This window comes from Anguilla rostrata, chromosome 5 (assembly GCF_018555375.3).
Source record: "Anguilla rostrata isolate EN2019 chromosome 5, ASM1855537v3, whole genome shotgun sequence".
NCBI lineage: Eukaryota > Metazoa > Chordata > Actinopteri > Anguilliformes > Anguillidae > Anguilla > Anguilla rostrata.
The window spans coordinates 29,657,813-29,673,448 of record NC_057937.1 but is presented as its reverse complement, the minus strand read 5'-3'; the positions used below and the strand labels follow the sequence as shown (position 1 = coordinate 29,673,448).

The 15,636-nt window shown below is 39.1% G+C and overlaps 2 long non-coding RNA genes across 2 annotated transcripts in view; both read right to left on the bottom strand.

Moving 5' to 3' along the window:
• LOC135255042 (uncharacterized) overlaps positions 1–15,636 on the bottom strand; it is a 116,292-nt gene that overhangs the window by 40,261 nt on the left and 60,395 nt on the right. The window lies entirely within an intron of this gene.
• LOC135255037 (uncharacterized) lies at positions 10,879–15,199 on the bottom strand. The gene is made up of 2 exons (XR_010330053.1): positions 14,873–15,199; positions 10,879–12,427 (listed from the first exon to the last, which is right to left on the bottom strand). It is a non-coding gene; the product is annotated as an uncharacterized LOC135255037 (long non-coding RNA).

The following is a 15,636-nucleotide window of genomic DNA, read 5'->3' as shown; positions in this document are numbered from 1 at the left end:
AGTGGTAGCATATATAGCGAGAAGAGTACTTGTCCTAGTACTGATCCTTGTGGAATACCGTATTTCATTATTGAGGAACTGGACTCTTCTTCTTTTAATTTGACAAACTGTTTCCTGTCACATAGGTATGATCCAAACCATGCGAGTGCCTGTCCATGAAGTCCAACACAGCCCTGGAGTCTGTCCAGTAGAATTCCATGGTCAGTTGTGTCAAAAGCAGCACTCAGGTCAAGGAGCACAAGAACCGATACAGAGTTACAGTAGTAAATCATTTGTAACCTTGATAAGTGCGGTTTCTGTGCTGTGGTGGGGTATAAACCCAGATTGGAATACTTCATGGATACCGTTAGAGCTAAGGTATGCACTTAGTTGCTTAGCAACAGTTTTCTCCAATAATTTTGATAAAAATGGATGGTTTGAAATAGGTCTATAATTTTCCAATTTATCAGGTTCTAGGTTTGGTTTCTTCAATAATGGCTTAATGACTGCCACTTTTAGTGACTCAGGTACGTATCCTGTGACTAGGGATGTGTTAATGATTTTTAGTATATGCTGGCCTAGTACTGGAAATAGTTCTTTAATCCTATTTGAAGGAATAGGATTGAGTAGACAGGTTGTCGGTTTTGAAGACATAACTAACTCGGATAACTCGACCATGCTAATGGGCGTAAAACAGTTTAGTACCGCTGTCTGTAAATCTACCTGTTTTAACCAGGTGCAGGGCTGATTATTAACATGAACAGAAAGAGTGCGTGATGGAGACAGTTTGGAAATCTGGTCTCTAATAGCCTCAATTTTCTGATCAAAAAAGTTCATGAAGTCAATGCTGCTAAGATTGGAGGGATAAGTTGAAAACTCTGATGATTGTTTTTTAGTTACTTTATCCACAGTACTAAATAGAAATTTTGGGTTATGTCTGTTTTGTTCAATTAGTTTTGAGAAAAAGGCAGATCTAGCAGAAGCAAGAGCTTGCTTATACTGAAGAAAGCTGTTTTTCCATGCAAGATGAAATACTTCTAGCTTTGTTGACCGCCATTTTCGCTCTAATTTTCTAGTAGACTGCTTCAGGGCCCGGGTGGTATCGTTGTACCATGGAGTGTGCTTTTTCCGACTGGGGTTTCTTCTTTTAAGGGGGGCAACAACATCAAGAGTGTTCCTGAGGGTAAGGGTTAGCTGGTTAGTCAATTGGCCCAGTGCAGCTTCATCAGCATTTTCATCAGCCTTTTCTTCTGTGGAGAGGAATGACTCCGGAAGCATATTTAAAAACTTTGGAATAACCTCAGGGTTTACTGATCGGCTGTAGTAATGTCTAGGCTCTGGTACAGGAGGATTTGATGCCTTAATATTAAACTAAACTAAAGAATAGTCTTAAAGTTTTTCATTTGCAGTTCAATGACTATATTTTAATCCAACCAATAATCTTGGATAAACTCCTGTTTTGTGCCCTAAAAGTGAAGATTTAACTGATGAATTATCCAGGGTTCGTACGGTCATGAAAAACCTGGAAAAGTCATTGAAATTTAAAATGCAATTTCCAGGCCCTGGAAAAGTTATGGAAAATAATATTTTTTGAAAAGTTTTGGAAAAGTAATGGAAATATAGCTAAAGTTGCATCAAATATAATTACTAATTAATCCAATCGTAAAAATAGTATGTATAGTAATAAACGTAAATTGGCACGTAATCTTCGTGGTATTTTGGTGGTGTGAGAAGTTAATTCGGTCCGGCTCAGTCTGTTTACAGGCACGCCTCTGCTGATGTAGCAGTTAGTAAACGTAGGCCCTACTGTGCCGACAATATGCCAGGGAAGTGCAGCTTCAATAATATATCAGGGCTCGAAATTAACTTTTTTACTTGGTAGCACTGGTGCTCCCAACTTCAAAAACTTAGGATCACCCACCGAAATGTAAGGAGCACCAACAATATATGCAATAGATATTTTATTGATAAAAAACGACAATATAACAGTATGGTTTACAAGAAACAGTTAAACTGTCAGGCATAAAATGTGTCAACTCTTCAGGGAATTGCGTGTTATGCATTCAAACGACAAAGCGCTTCTCGTCACATTAATACCGCTAATTAAATCAACCGCCAGTAAACTGCATCGGAGAAATTAGCTGTTCCAACCGGGTCGCTACACAAAACGTCCGCTTCAACTTTTCAGCTTTCGATAACGCTAATAAGTTGAACATAAACTTTTGTCTTCAGGTAACATTAGTTAACGCGTTAGCTCTCTGTGTCGCGTGACAGTGGAGTGCAGCGAAAGGGAGTGATTGAAGGCTAATAATAACCAATTTAAAATAAGCATTAAAGGTAAGAATGTCAAGCTCGCGATTGGTTAGAAGGGTCACCGTCAGCTCACAAGGGACATGCTGAGTGTACTAACTAGCGAATGTACAGAGAAAGAGACGTTCGACTGGAAAAAGAAGAAGAAAAAAAAGGTCGCACCAGAACAATTATTTGCACTCGCACAAATGCTCCCAATTATATTTCGAGGTCGCACAGATTAAATTTCGGGAGCATATGCGACCAAAATGGTCGCAATTTCGAGCCCTGTTTGAGACATTGACAAAAATGTTAAACTATTCGAATTAAAATATGAGAGAATGTATCTAAGTGTGTCTGTCTGGTGTTTATTTGTTTTAGAGAGGCACCATATGTTTCAGATGCAGACCTAATTTTACTTAGTGTTATTTATTTATTTATTGACCTTTCAGCATTATTACAGGTTCATAAAGACAGTTGTCATTGAAAACACTGAATTATTTTGCTGTTACAATAGAACATCAATACTAAGTAGACAAAAAATTTTAAATATTGCAATTATCTAAGCTGAGATCTAATCTCGGATCCCAAATTTAAATTTAAAATCCGCTGTCATTTAGGAGTCTGCACATATAGGGGATTGGTGATCTCCTGTATCTCTCAGTTCGACATCTTTGGATGGCCAGTTTCTTTGAGTTCCTTGTCTGATGACCTGTGAGCTCCTCCCTGAGGGGGGATAGCCAGTCACTGAGTTGGACTTTAGCAGCTTTCTGGCAAAGCCGAGACACAGTTTAGTGCGTCTCTCTGATAGAGTGCACAATCCGAGAGTGCAGAGAGCCTCTGGGTACCCTGAGTATCTCTGGCCTAGTATGATTTTACAAGCCCGTTTCTGCATGCTTTCCAGCCTTTTAGCCTGGTCTGTAGTCAGGGAACTGTGCCTGACGGGGACTGCATACTCCAGCACCGGGCGTACGTAGCCTGTGTAGATGGAAACCAGTTCTGGGTCTCGGACACCAAATTTCTTCAGGCGATGCAGAGCAAAAAGCTTCCTGTTCACTGAGGTCAGCATGTGGTCCATCTGACTGTCCCAACACAAATTACTCTGGATGGTGACCCCTAGGACCTTGACAGTGTCACAGACTTCCAGGATGTTCTGGTCAATGGAGAGAGTCGGCAGGGCGGGTGGATGCCTCATGTGGGTGACATGTAAAACTTTACATTTCTTTGGGTTGAGTTTCATTTTGTGCTCCTCTACCCAGATATCAAGACCATTCAGGGTCTGTTGGAGGGTACAGGGTAGTTGGAGCTTTTTATAAATAATTTTAAATCGTCCCGCTGAGATAAAGTCATTTGTTTTGGTCATGGAAATTCAGTTAAAGGTTGTGGAGAAGTCATGGAAAACTCATTGAAAATCATTGATGAAAAAGTGTATGAACCCTGATTATCAATTAATATTTTAAATGCCATTTTATATTTACCATTTATTAAAGACAAGACAACATCCCACTACCTTAAAAGATGCAATAGACATGAATAAAACTTGTCTTTACAGAAAATACTAACCTAACTGATGGCCAGCATTACATATTGCTTTGTGTTCATTTTAATCAATTGTTCAGACTGGACATTTATATTGTCTGGTCAGGACCACAAATCACACCTGTCAAATAATTTGAAAATTTGAATTTCGGTCCAAAATTTGCATTTGGCATCCTTAGGACTGATGGTCATAAGGCAAAGGACATATGAGAATTTGTTTTCTGTTGGACCTGTAAGTAAGGTTACCTTGCTTAGGAGAACTTGCTACGTGGTAACCTCCACAAGAAAGATGAAAAGTATTGAGGAATGAACTTAAACATTGCTCTGATTTGAGTGTGGATCCAGTGGTATTCACATTCCATGATAAATGCACTTGTTGTAAGTTGACAAGCTCATATCAGTATTCCACAGTTGAAAGATGTGAGCATTGTAAACCGTGAATTTTCCATGGTGGCAACATTAGGGTGCAGACTATGGGTGGAATATAGTTAATAATAATTTTGTCTGTGGCCATACTCTGAGATCCAGTTCAAGATTTTGAGTGGCAAGACCACGATTTATGTCCAGTCCCAGACCATGTTTATGTCATGTTAAAACCCAGACTCCAAGAGTGAGACTCCATAACTAATTGCCAGCATAAGTTTCTAAAAAGACTTCCACAGATAGTTGTGACACTTTCATTAATTGGCAGAAGCACTAAACAACATAAAGGAACAATATGTGGGGAATTCTCCATCATGCCTTACTACTACATTAACATTACTACATTACTACAGATTGGTGTTTGATTTCTGTAGTGCATTCAACATGATTAATCTATTCTGTGTATTCAGATGACACAGTGGACACCTCCAACTTTGGGGAAATGCTCCAAACTACTATCAACCAGTTCTAATAATGGTGTGATTTTTAGACAAAGGACATGGTGATGGACTTCAGAAGAACATTGTCCCTCCAACATACCATACCATACGATGTAAAAAAAAATAGAAATAGTTCAGCAATTTAAATATCTGGGCATCATTATTGAAGATAAACTAGCCTTTGGAGCCAACTGTCATCAACTTTATGCCAAATGTCAATCAAGACTGTTCTTCCTTTGCAAACTCAGAAAATTGATTGTCAGTCAGTTGTCAAGCAGCATTTTACACCTGCTTCATTGAATCAGCATTGGCCTTCAGCCTAACAGCATAGTTTGACTCTCTAAATAACGTCTGACAAACTGAGCAGTAAGATCATAGGGAGACTACAAAGCACCATGAAACAACTCATGAGGAGTGGACAGTGAAGAAAGGAGAACACATACAGTAATGGTCCTTCCTCTCACATATCCTGAATTTGTTGATGTAGATTTCGTATTACATTTGATGACAATGTAACGTTACTAAATTACATAGCTATTTGCACAGCTAACGCTAGCTACCGGACCATGTCAATAAAGGCAACATTAGTTTAGACAACGTTGCGCACAGTATCCATCTCTCATATCAGGTAACGTTGCGTTAGCTAGCTAGCTAATGTAATTAACACAATCTAATGTCAGCTAACAATTAGAAAAAACGCTAGCTAACACTACCGACCGGTACCGACCTCGCAAACCGTCTCTTGAATGCAATGCTACCTTGTTGCAATGTAGCTAACTAAAGGCCAGTTCAGATAAATGATTCGCAACGAGACTGGGTGCAACTTGCAAAATTCCAAGACGTCTGATTGTAAACGTTCTAAAACTGCACTTGGCGATTTGACAACGGCAACGGCTTCAGAGGCTCTGCAACTAACCAGTTCACACCGCTGCAATTTTCTCTGCAACATTCTAAAACCGTTTCGTCTCGTTGCGAATCATTGATCTTAACTGGCCTTAACGTTACCGTTATTTACATTGCTATCGAGTTCATCAATATATAAGCCGGGGTATAGGTGGAGCAGAGCCGGGTCTGATTTCTGTGTAAACGTGTCAAGCCAGAGAAAACTAAATAAAAGAATACGGCAGTATGGATTAGCGTTGTTATTATTTTATTACGCTTCCTCATATGTTCCTTCAGCCTTAATGCCCTTTTTTGATGAAATCTCCTTTGTTTTCGTTTTATTCTTCTTATTATGATTGCTAATTTAACACCCAGCTCAGCTTTATTCTCGAACAGTTTAGCTAGCAAAACCAGAAACAAGGCAGTTGTTTCAAAAATATCACACAACAATCATTCACGATGATGATGCACGAGATACATCATTGCACGAGCCACAGCGAATCCCGCAAATTCTTCTCTGCACTGTAAAGATGTTCATACCGAGCAAAAGGTGGATAAAAAACGTTTGTGGAAATTGATCATCATTAATTCTACCCCAGGTCTGCTACAGCATTTTAACCTGGCTCGGCAGTGTAAAGACAGCTTAAGTTAGCCTTATGTTAAACAATGAATGAGTATGTACCAAGCGGCCAAAACCAGACTTCGTTTTTGAAGCTCATTTCCTGGTGTTGTAGTTCCTGGTTGCTCACTAGCGCCACTACGGATGGCTCCAGTATAGGTGTTTTCATATCCGGTTTCCATGTAAGTCTACGGTACAAATGCGATCAAAATACAAAGTCAATAATTTTTTCTCACAAGAACAAATAGTCATAATAGGTGTATTTTATTCGTCTTATGACTGTCCATGGGTCGATTTCATGATTTATTGCGTCATTTGGGCACAGTGCCAATATTTGTTCTGGACCAATGAGGTACAGCTTGCGTCACTTCCGTATTACTGCGGCGGACTGAGCTACAGTAGGGGCAACAGTCTATGGTCACTGGGGTGGGCGGTGGCGCTTCTTGGCCTTGACATTGCGGCTCCGGCCACGGTCCACCTGTGCGAAGTCAGAAAATGCAGGCATCCCATTTCGTGGTGATTTCATTATGGCGTGTGCTATTTACAGCTGCACTAGACGACCATAAAATAATCCTCCTCTAAGTTTTTCGGTAGCCGAGTCATTTTACTATTTCCTTTAGCCTACTTAACCAAATAATTAGTTGGCAGAAAGCGTAATCAGCTAACGCTTATTTGCTATATGTGGTAGTCCAGTAGCCTATGCTAAAACAGTTCGCAACTTCGGCTACCAAGCCATTTGACTAGCTAGCTAACCCTAACCGGCAAATATTCCATCTGTCAAACGTGTTTGACGGCTTGTCAGTCGTGTACATTCCGTAAATGTCTACCTGGGCTATGCTGCACGAATGTGACAAAGCTAGAAGCTAGCAAGAAAATAATAATAATTAGAAATTCAATGTACATTATTTTTGTCTTTATGCAACAGGTGGAAAACTTGCTCTTCAAAGTGCGTTGTCATATTTACACGCCTGTAAATCAGTTATTAAAATACTTGGTAGATTTGTTAATCAGAGCTGACAGTGTTAATTTTTATTCGGTAAAAAGTGACTTGCGAACGATCGGTCAGCTAGCGTCACCCAGCAAGTAAACACCACAAACGGCGATGGAGTAGTAGCAGTTAATGGCTCATTGACTGACTATGGCGAAAACCTACGACGATAACTTGCTTGGTTAACAGCAGGTCTACCAGACAGTTATATAAAAATTAGCCTAGTCAAATCACCAGTAGTCTACACATCTCTGATTGATTGACCATCAGTGCAGTCGATGTTCCCCTGTAGTTCATATTGCTAATGCGTGAGCTAACCACGGATAGCTTACCTAGCTCACTGGCAAGCTGATATGCTAGCTAAGCATATTCGTTTTGCCGAGAAACATAAATTGAAGATAACTGAACATAATTGTATTATTAATGTCATACATATAACGTGATTACATGACACAGTACAGTCACGGATGGAAATTAAACTCCGTAAACATTTGATCATATATTTTAAAACATAACGGCAGACAGTCAGCTAGCCTCAAGTTCGTTCTGCAATCGTTCGTTCAGGTTGATGGGCTTTTCCGCACCGGACTGTCAATCACATTGTAAAAATCACAAGACCGCTTAACTCTATGGTTTTGGCTCCAAATCGAGAACATGGCCGCGCCCGCCATTGAGCTTCAAAACGTGTTTTACAGACCCACGGAGAGGCAATGGGTGACGTCACAGTAGCTTTGTCCATATTTTTTACAGTCTCTGGTATGTACATAATGTTACTTGTATAACAACCATTTTTTACGTCACACAGGCGACACTGGTTGGATCCGGTTGGATCTATGGGAAGTGAGGTCCAAAAACACACCTGCAATTACCACTTCTCGCCATTGGTACCGCCAAAGAGAACGAAACTGAAAACTTCGAGATTGTAACTTTAAGAATCTCTAAATGTTATTTTTAACATTTTATTTCTTAATGCAGTTTATTTATATTTATGTTGTGTATTTGATTTTTTGTGTTAATGCTTGAAGTTCCCCCTCGGAAAAATGTTATATTCCATTCTGTTCTGTTCTGTTCTGTTCTATGCCTGAAAGTTGAAGTGTTAAACCCAATTATCCCCATGTCGCAACATGAATTAACATGAATTCCATTCCAGTATTTTTTGTGAGAAGTTGTCAGCTAAAGACTAAAGACTGGTTAATATTATGCTGTGTTTTTTGGAAAACCATTTTCAGAAATCAATAAATGGATAACATTTCTACCATCTGTGTAACATGCTTTGCTACTAGAATGGATTTAGCTGAGGCAGTTGAAGCTCAAAAGGTCCTATGAGCAGTTGTGTAAGAGACAGTGCATCTGCAGATGTAACGGACTTCCTGAGGTGACAGGAAAGACACTGCAACACACTGTTGGGAAAATGCGAGAATAGGCACACATTACATATAGCATTAAGTTTGCAATAACTCTCCCCTCTACAAAGCATGTTGGAACCACTTTCTCTTTTGCTCAGATGACTGCCTTTTCATATAAAACCAGCCGCTCTTGCTGCCAATTCAATTCATCCCATATTATCTCTGAAAGCTAAATTACTGGCCTGTTGCAAGGAATGAATTCTCTCACCAAAAAGCGAGATCAAATTAAATAAGCAAAAAAATGCTTTATTTTCTTGTTTTTTTTGTGATCCTTTCAGCTCCCATTTTTCTCCAAATTTGGAATGCCTAATAATATTTGCTGGCCTATCCCATCACTCTGCAAATGTCTCAATCAATGAGAGTATAAATGCACACTCTCCAAAATGCACGTAGCCAGCTGCTGCTTCTTTCCACTTGAGCAGCCATTGTGTCGGGGGATGGGCCTCATACGCACAGCTGCCACGGGCAGATCGTATGTGCCCTATGAACCAGAGGAGGCACTGTTGCCTGCTAACACACACCCTCCCTCTGGTGACACAATGGCCATGCTATAGTGCAGAATGCCTTTATGCCCAAGTAATATACACTATGACCAAAGGTATCTGGACACCCCACGCCTGGGGTTTTTCATGGTTAGAGCTAGGCTCATTAGTTCTATTGAAGGCAAATGTTTATGCATAAAAAACAGTATAAAATCACATTCTAGAAGATTCTGTGCTTCATCAACAGTTTGGGGAAGGCCTGATTCAGCATGACAATGTCCCCGGGCTCACAGTGAGGTCCATATAGAAATGATTTTGGTACGGTGTGGAAGAACTTCACTGCCCTGCACAGAGCCCCGACCTCAAGCCCATCCAGCACCTTTGGTATCAATTGGAAAACCAACAAGCCAGGCCTAATCACCAAATGAGTGCCCAACCTCACTAATGCTCTTCTGGCTGAATGGAAGCAAATCCCTACAGCAACACTGAGTATAAAGTCTACCCAGAAGAGAGTTTGTTATAGCAGCTAAGAGTGGACCAACTTCATATTAATGCCCATAATGTTTAATGTGTTGTGGGATGTCAGGTGTCCACATACTTTTGTCCGTGTAGTGTATTTTCTGATTATGTGAAAATTAGTCTTTGTTTAATTTTTGTTTTAATAAAATTTAATGGGACTAGTCTTTAAATAATTGCAGGTCCTGGATTCTATAGAATTTTATTGGATAAGGCTATTTGTATGAAAAAAGCAAGAATTTATAAGACTGTGGTTGTGACAAGATAGAAAGGAAGTGGATGAATGAGTTTAGAAATGGCCAATGTCCAAACCTGCCAGACACCATTTTGTCCTCTGTAGACTGATAACAACCATCCCAGAGCAAAATCCCAGAGCAAATTGAGATGTTCTGTCAAAACAGCTTGATCACCAAATTGCTACAGAGACCCCTTTTTATCCCCATAGACACTCACATTACTAACTACCCCATGGACTAACTCACATTCAGTGGTATCAGGGCATTCTGTCATTGGTTTAGAGTTAAAACTTTAGATACATCAGATAGCAGCTATACATTTCTAGCATTGGGTTTGGCCTATCTACCACTTAATCCAAAACTTCTGAAAAGGTGCATAACCAAGGACAATATTGTGGCGATGAATGTTGTGTATTGATAACCTCTGTCACCAACCAAATCTACTGTTCTGAAGAGAGGACAGAAGGCACATGAGAGTTGAATATGTATATGAGGTTTGTGAAGAATTAATAAACAATTTGTGGTGCTAATGATGTTGTGCCTGAGCACACAGAAATTCCAACAAAACTGGCCGGTCACAAATTGAGGTATTGCTACTGTATGTTTAGCAATCAATCCCTGGAAGAAATGCTATCCACTTTGCGAGAGAGGATGGCTCATTCATGGGTTTAGGTGTTATACTATGGACTTCACAAAGGGTGGACGTTAAAGCACAGCATGACAGAAGACAGCGTTAATCTCATGACTGCACCACAATACACCCACAGATGCCATAAGTTGTGCAAGTAGTGCTCTCATATTTGTGCTGAGAATCAGGAATGTGCAATCAGACTTTCCTGGTTGGGGCCGTGTGTGTAATCCAATCAGTATCCTCAGCAAAGCACCTCTCGAATGCTCTGGAGCAGTGTGTGCAGTAGTGGGATCCATTATTGTATGTTCTTGCATTATTTGCTACTGCAGTGCATGCAGTGCTTCCTCCTAAGGGGTGTGTGATTAACCAGCATTGAATGTTCTTTTAATATTGATGCTGTGTCATGTACAAACAATGCTATCTGTAAAAAAGAACAAGAGGACAAACATTTGATTTTCTAATTCAAAATAATTTTATTTAATATTGTAAAGTAGGATATTAAAAAGTGCTCAAGCACTGTACATTCTGTCCATTTTTTTATTTCTAAAAGAATCAGCCCGCAAGACTACAATAATTCTACTGTGGAAACAGTATATTAAACATAATGAGCTTAAAAACTATTTCAAAATCCAAAACTGGAAAAGAAAACACAAAAACATGAATCTGTATCCTGTTTCAGGTGGTTTCGAGATATTTTTAAAATTACTTTCTCCTTCATTTATCTCTTAGATTGCTTCTGTTGTAAACACACACGTGTTTCTCAGTCCACTAGGCCCCAGCGACTATATCAGTGTTTTGCTCCTGTCTGGGTAAAGGACAGTTATGTGTGGTGCTGACCAAAGCGTTTTCCTCCCTGTTCTCTGAAGAAGATCTGTTATTTTCTCTGGGAAGCTAGGCGAACCCTCTCCCCTCCCCATGGCGTCTCTGTGCTTGGCAAGGCCTAATATTCGTGTCAAGTGCACAGACCCACAACAGTCATTCACAGGCCCCCGATGGGGAACTGAATCTGAAAGAGAGTTTCCTAGTTCCCCATTTTTTGTGTGCCTCTCTGTTGCATTGTGTACACTAGTGCAGTGTGTGTGTGTCTGTGTGGGTGTGTGCAAGAGTGTGTCTGTGTGTGTGTGTGCATGTGCTCTCCAAATTGTGTAATTACATTATTATATTTTTGTATCGCGCTTGTTTTCAGATCAACATGATATATTAAATGTAGTCTTCAGTAAATACAACTGCTAATATGCAAGATATTTATTAACTCAGTTCTCAGCAATGGTATTTCCTCTCAGAGGATTTATTTTTATGAACAATATACCTAAATAAAGACAAAAATGTCTAATGTTTGGAACATGTTGTTTGTCAGCAAGTACTTGCAAAGATGATATTCACATTTATGCCAGTACCAATTCACTGATTCTAATCATTTTCCACTTTAACCTTCAAATTAACTATTATAATTAAATACAATCAAGTCTACAAAATTCAAAACTGAAGTGCCATGAACAGAATTGCATTAATCTATTTATTTTGTAAAAAGGTTCCATTACAGTATTAACTGTGTGTAGATTTTCATGTTTTTAATTGCACACACGATTGGTATTTGGAGTGTCTTGGGCAGAACATTAAATTAAAGCTGCAACAGAGATGACCTCCACAGTGCCATGAACATTCTTACACAAATTACTTCTAAGTAACAATGACAATGCAAACAACTTTAAACATACATCCTGCTCAATATACACAGATCAGTTGTGTTAGTTAACTGTATTTATTTAACATAGGAAAGATTGCTGAAGGACACTTTAAACAGCTGATAAAGTCTATATTCATTTATTTTTAAAATCAATGGTTATTCATAACCCAAAATGCACCTGTTTCTATTTCACAGTCTTGGAGAAGAGGCCCTCATGCATGTACAGGAAGTGCTTCTACTCCCCCGTCAGCCACCTGACCCCATTGACAGGAAGTACCCCCCGGAGCAAACCTCCCATCCGTTCAGGGTCCTGCATGAAGATAACTGTGAGAAACTAGCAGAATGCAAGGATGATAAATACTAGTTAATTCAGATCCATATTACATGACATCAACGTGTCCTTTTCTTATTAGTACATATCATCACATTATTTATTTATCACTATTAACCTGCACACTATCATTCAAGGCGATGATTAACTGAAGCTAACAATAAGGAATTGTACACAACACAAACATGTCTATTCACGGTTCTGTTGATTTTCAGGTGATTTTTCACTGTTGTTTGTGGAGCTGTACAGAATGGTTAAAAAGCAAATGAGGAGTGGTCATTCGCAGTGACAGTTACTGAGCTAAAAATTGACGAGGCAGAAAACTTCCTCTTAGACTGATTATTAATTGAATCCACAGTTGAAACATATTTAGGTATTGCCTAATGTTTATTACATTGATTATTTCTTTTGATTTAATTTTTAAAACATTTTTATTGATGTTTTAATTTCTATAATGTGGAAGAACAGTACATCTCCATGAAACACCGCATAAAACTCGGTGAAGAACTGCAGTTTCCTCTCCTCCGTGATATTGCTGCAATCTTTCTTTCATGAACCGGTACATGCTTTCCCCTTGTCAACAAAACAGAATGAAACAGATCTGTGAGCTAACGTATTGACAACATAAGTAGCTAATGTCAAGACAGTCAATAACAGCTGACGTTAACGTTATCGATAATGTAAAACAATGTTAGCATTCACTAATAGCAGGCACGATACACCAGGTTGTTATCAACCGGAGCTTTAGCTTACCCTACTTTAGTTAACGTTAGCTAGCTAGCTTACGTTATGCTGACCAGTCTTCAAAACAGTGAAGTGGGCATCTAAACGGCACAGTACAGATTCACATTACAGTTCATTTTCTTCACGTAAACGTAACATTACCGTTACGTAAGCTGCAGCTGTCTGACTATGTACTTAATATAACGACGTTGCGTTACATACTGTTCTTCCACAAACCACAACATACATCTTTAGGGGCTTTTCCCCCCAGCTTATCTTCGCCTTTTCTTTTCATGTAGGGTATCCATGCGTCCCCTGCAGTCTTCCGCTGGTGATCCTTCCAGTCCTTAATAATTATTTTATTTTTTTGCCTACATTAAGCCGGTTAATGTCGGACATGGACAGACGCGCTGCTCTGTCCTCCATTTTCAGTGTTGGATATAAACGGTTCTTCCACGCGAGTGGAATTTTGAAAGTTTAAAAAAAGGGCAAAACAGCATTTTTGCCCCCTGCGAGACAACTTTATTATGAAAGGAGGGTGTCAAACAACTATGTGCCACATGTATCTCAATTTTGATAGAAAAAGTATTTATATTGCAAGGGTTCATTAACTGGTCTCGGCCTGCTTTAAGTCATTCTCCTTGATTAACAGTACAATGATTAAGTCACAGAATATTCAATACCATCAGATATAACTAGTTCTCAAAATAAAACCCTTTGTGCACATTTCAATTGACATTATTAAAAATTTTGGATATGTGTGGATACAAGAATATTCATGGCAAAGATCAGCAATATGCATATTTTTTCATTTACAGTAAATGATGTTGATGTGCAAGTTAGCATTTATTTCAGGTTGCGCTGAACACTCACAAGGTAGTTAACTGAGTCGTTTCTCTTTTTTAAAGTGTACTTAGTGAATAAAATAGATTTTTATAAATTGAATTTACTATTTAATCTCCTTAACATGGCGTGAAGAAAGAAGCTGTGTGTTTACTTGCCAGTGGACTATTCAGATCATTGGGAAACTTGCCACAACCAATAATCAGTTTAAGGGGAAGTTTTTTGCCCCCTTGTTTTTCAGCTCAGCAGTCGCCCCTAGTTATTCATAATCCTCCCGACTGAGTTTGTACACATGAAAATGGCACATCCAAATTATTCATTGTGCCTTTCACAAGATAGTCATGAGGCTGACCCTCTGGCTGTGTCACATTGAGACACCTCTCACATCTAAAGCACAGTTGCAAGCTCTGGCCAGTGTGCCCACCCACAGGAGAAAACAGGAAACAGAAAGAACCTCAACAGGAAACCTTGCACATTTTTGCCTGTTTAAAAAAAAAAAAAAAAAACCGTGCTATTGCAGATTGATGTCAAAATGATGTCTCATGTCATCTCAAAAGTCTCAATTCAAAATGACCAGAGAACATCTTATGGTTAATTTATGGATTCCACAGAACATAACCTAATATCAGTAACATTCACAGACTGCTTAGTTTTTTTATTATGTGCAAAATGAATGTTTTCCAGCTTTGCATTTACAGCCATTAGATCAAAACAGATAAACATGACAAGTAATTTAAAAAATACAAATGAGTTTCAATGCAGAATCCCGTTTTGTCTAGGTCAAGTCAGGTAAATCAATGGTCTTGCGTGCCAAATAATTTTTGTTTGTTTATTATTTCCTTTTATATGTAAGCTTACCTTCCAAATGTGACTGGGATACCCCAGTGATGTCACTCCATTCCATTCTTCAAGTCAACACTTCCTGATTCAGTGTTGCATTTTAAAATGGCTCTCTCATTTTCAGGTTGCTGTAGTTCCATGTTCTGTGCGACATGTAGCCATGCAAAAGGCTAGATCTTTCTCCAATTTCAAGCATATTTACTCACAGGGACACACAGCACACAATTCAGCCCAGAGATCAGGTACCTCACACACAGCGTGCGGGAGACAAGCTCAACATCCTCTAAGCTGGGCTGAGACAACCTCTTTAAGCCAAGTTGCAACAGAGAAGCAAATCAGGGCCGTCGTAAATCAACCTAAAACTTCCTTTATTTACTCTTTCTGGTTGGTATTAGAAGGTTTTCTTCTTCGTTGATAGGAACCAGACCATAACTCACAGACTTCCCCAAAAGTGCACATTGATTTACGGCAGACGGAAGGGAAGGAATCACGGTGATATGAACTGAGTCAGAGGGGTTTAGAGTCGTGTTGTGTTGTGTAGTTTTGGGCCACTTTTTGAATTTTGCTAACCTAGAAAAATTGAACCAAATTCAAACAATATAATTGATCCATATTTAATAAATTGTAATGGGGCCAATATTAACTGTTTAATTGTTGTGATTGGCTGAAGTGAGCAAGGGTAATTTATTAGGGAGCACCAAGTAACAGATTGCACAAAACAGATACACTAGAACTCGCTGCACGTCTCATGCAAGAAATAAAGTTTTTGGTTAGGAGTATAC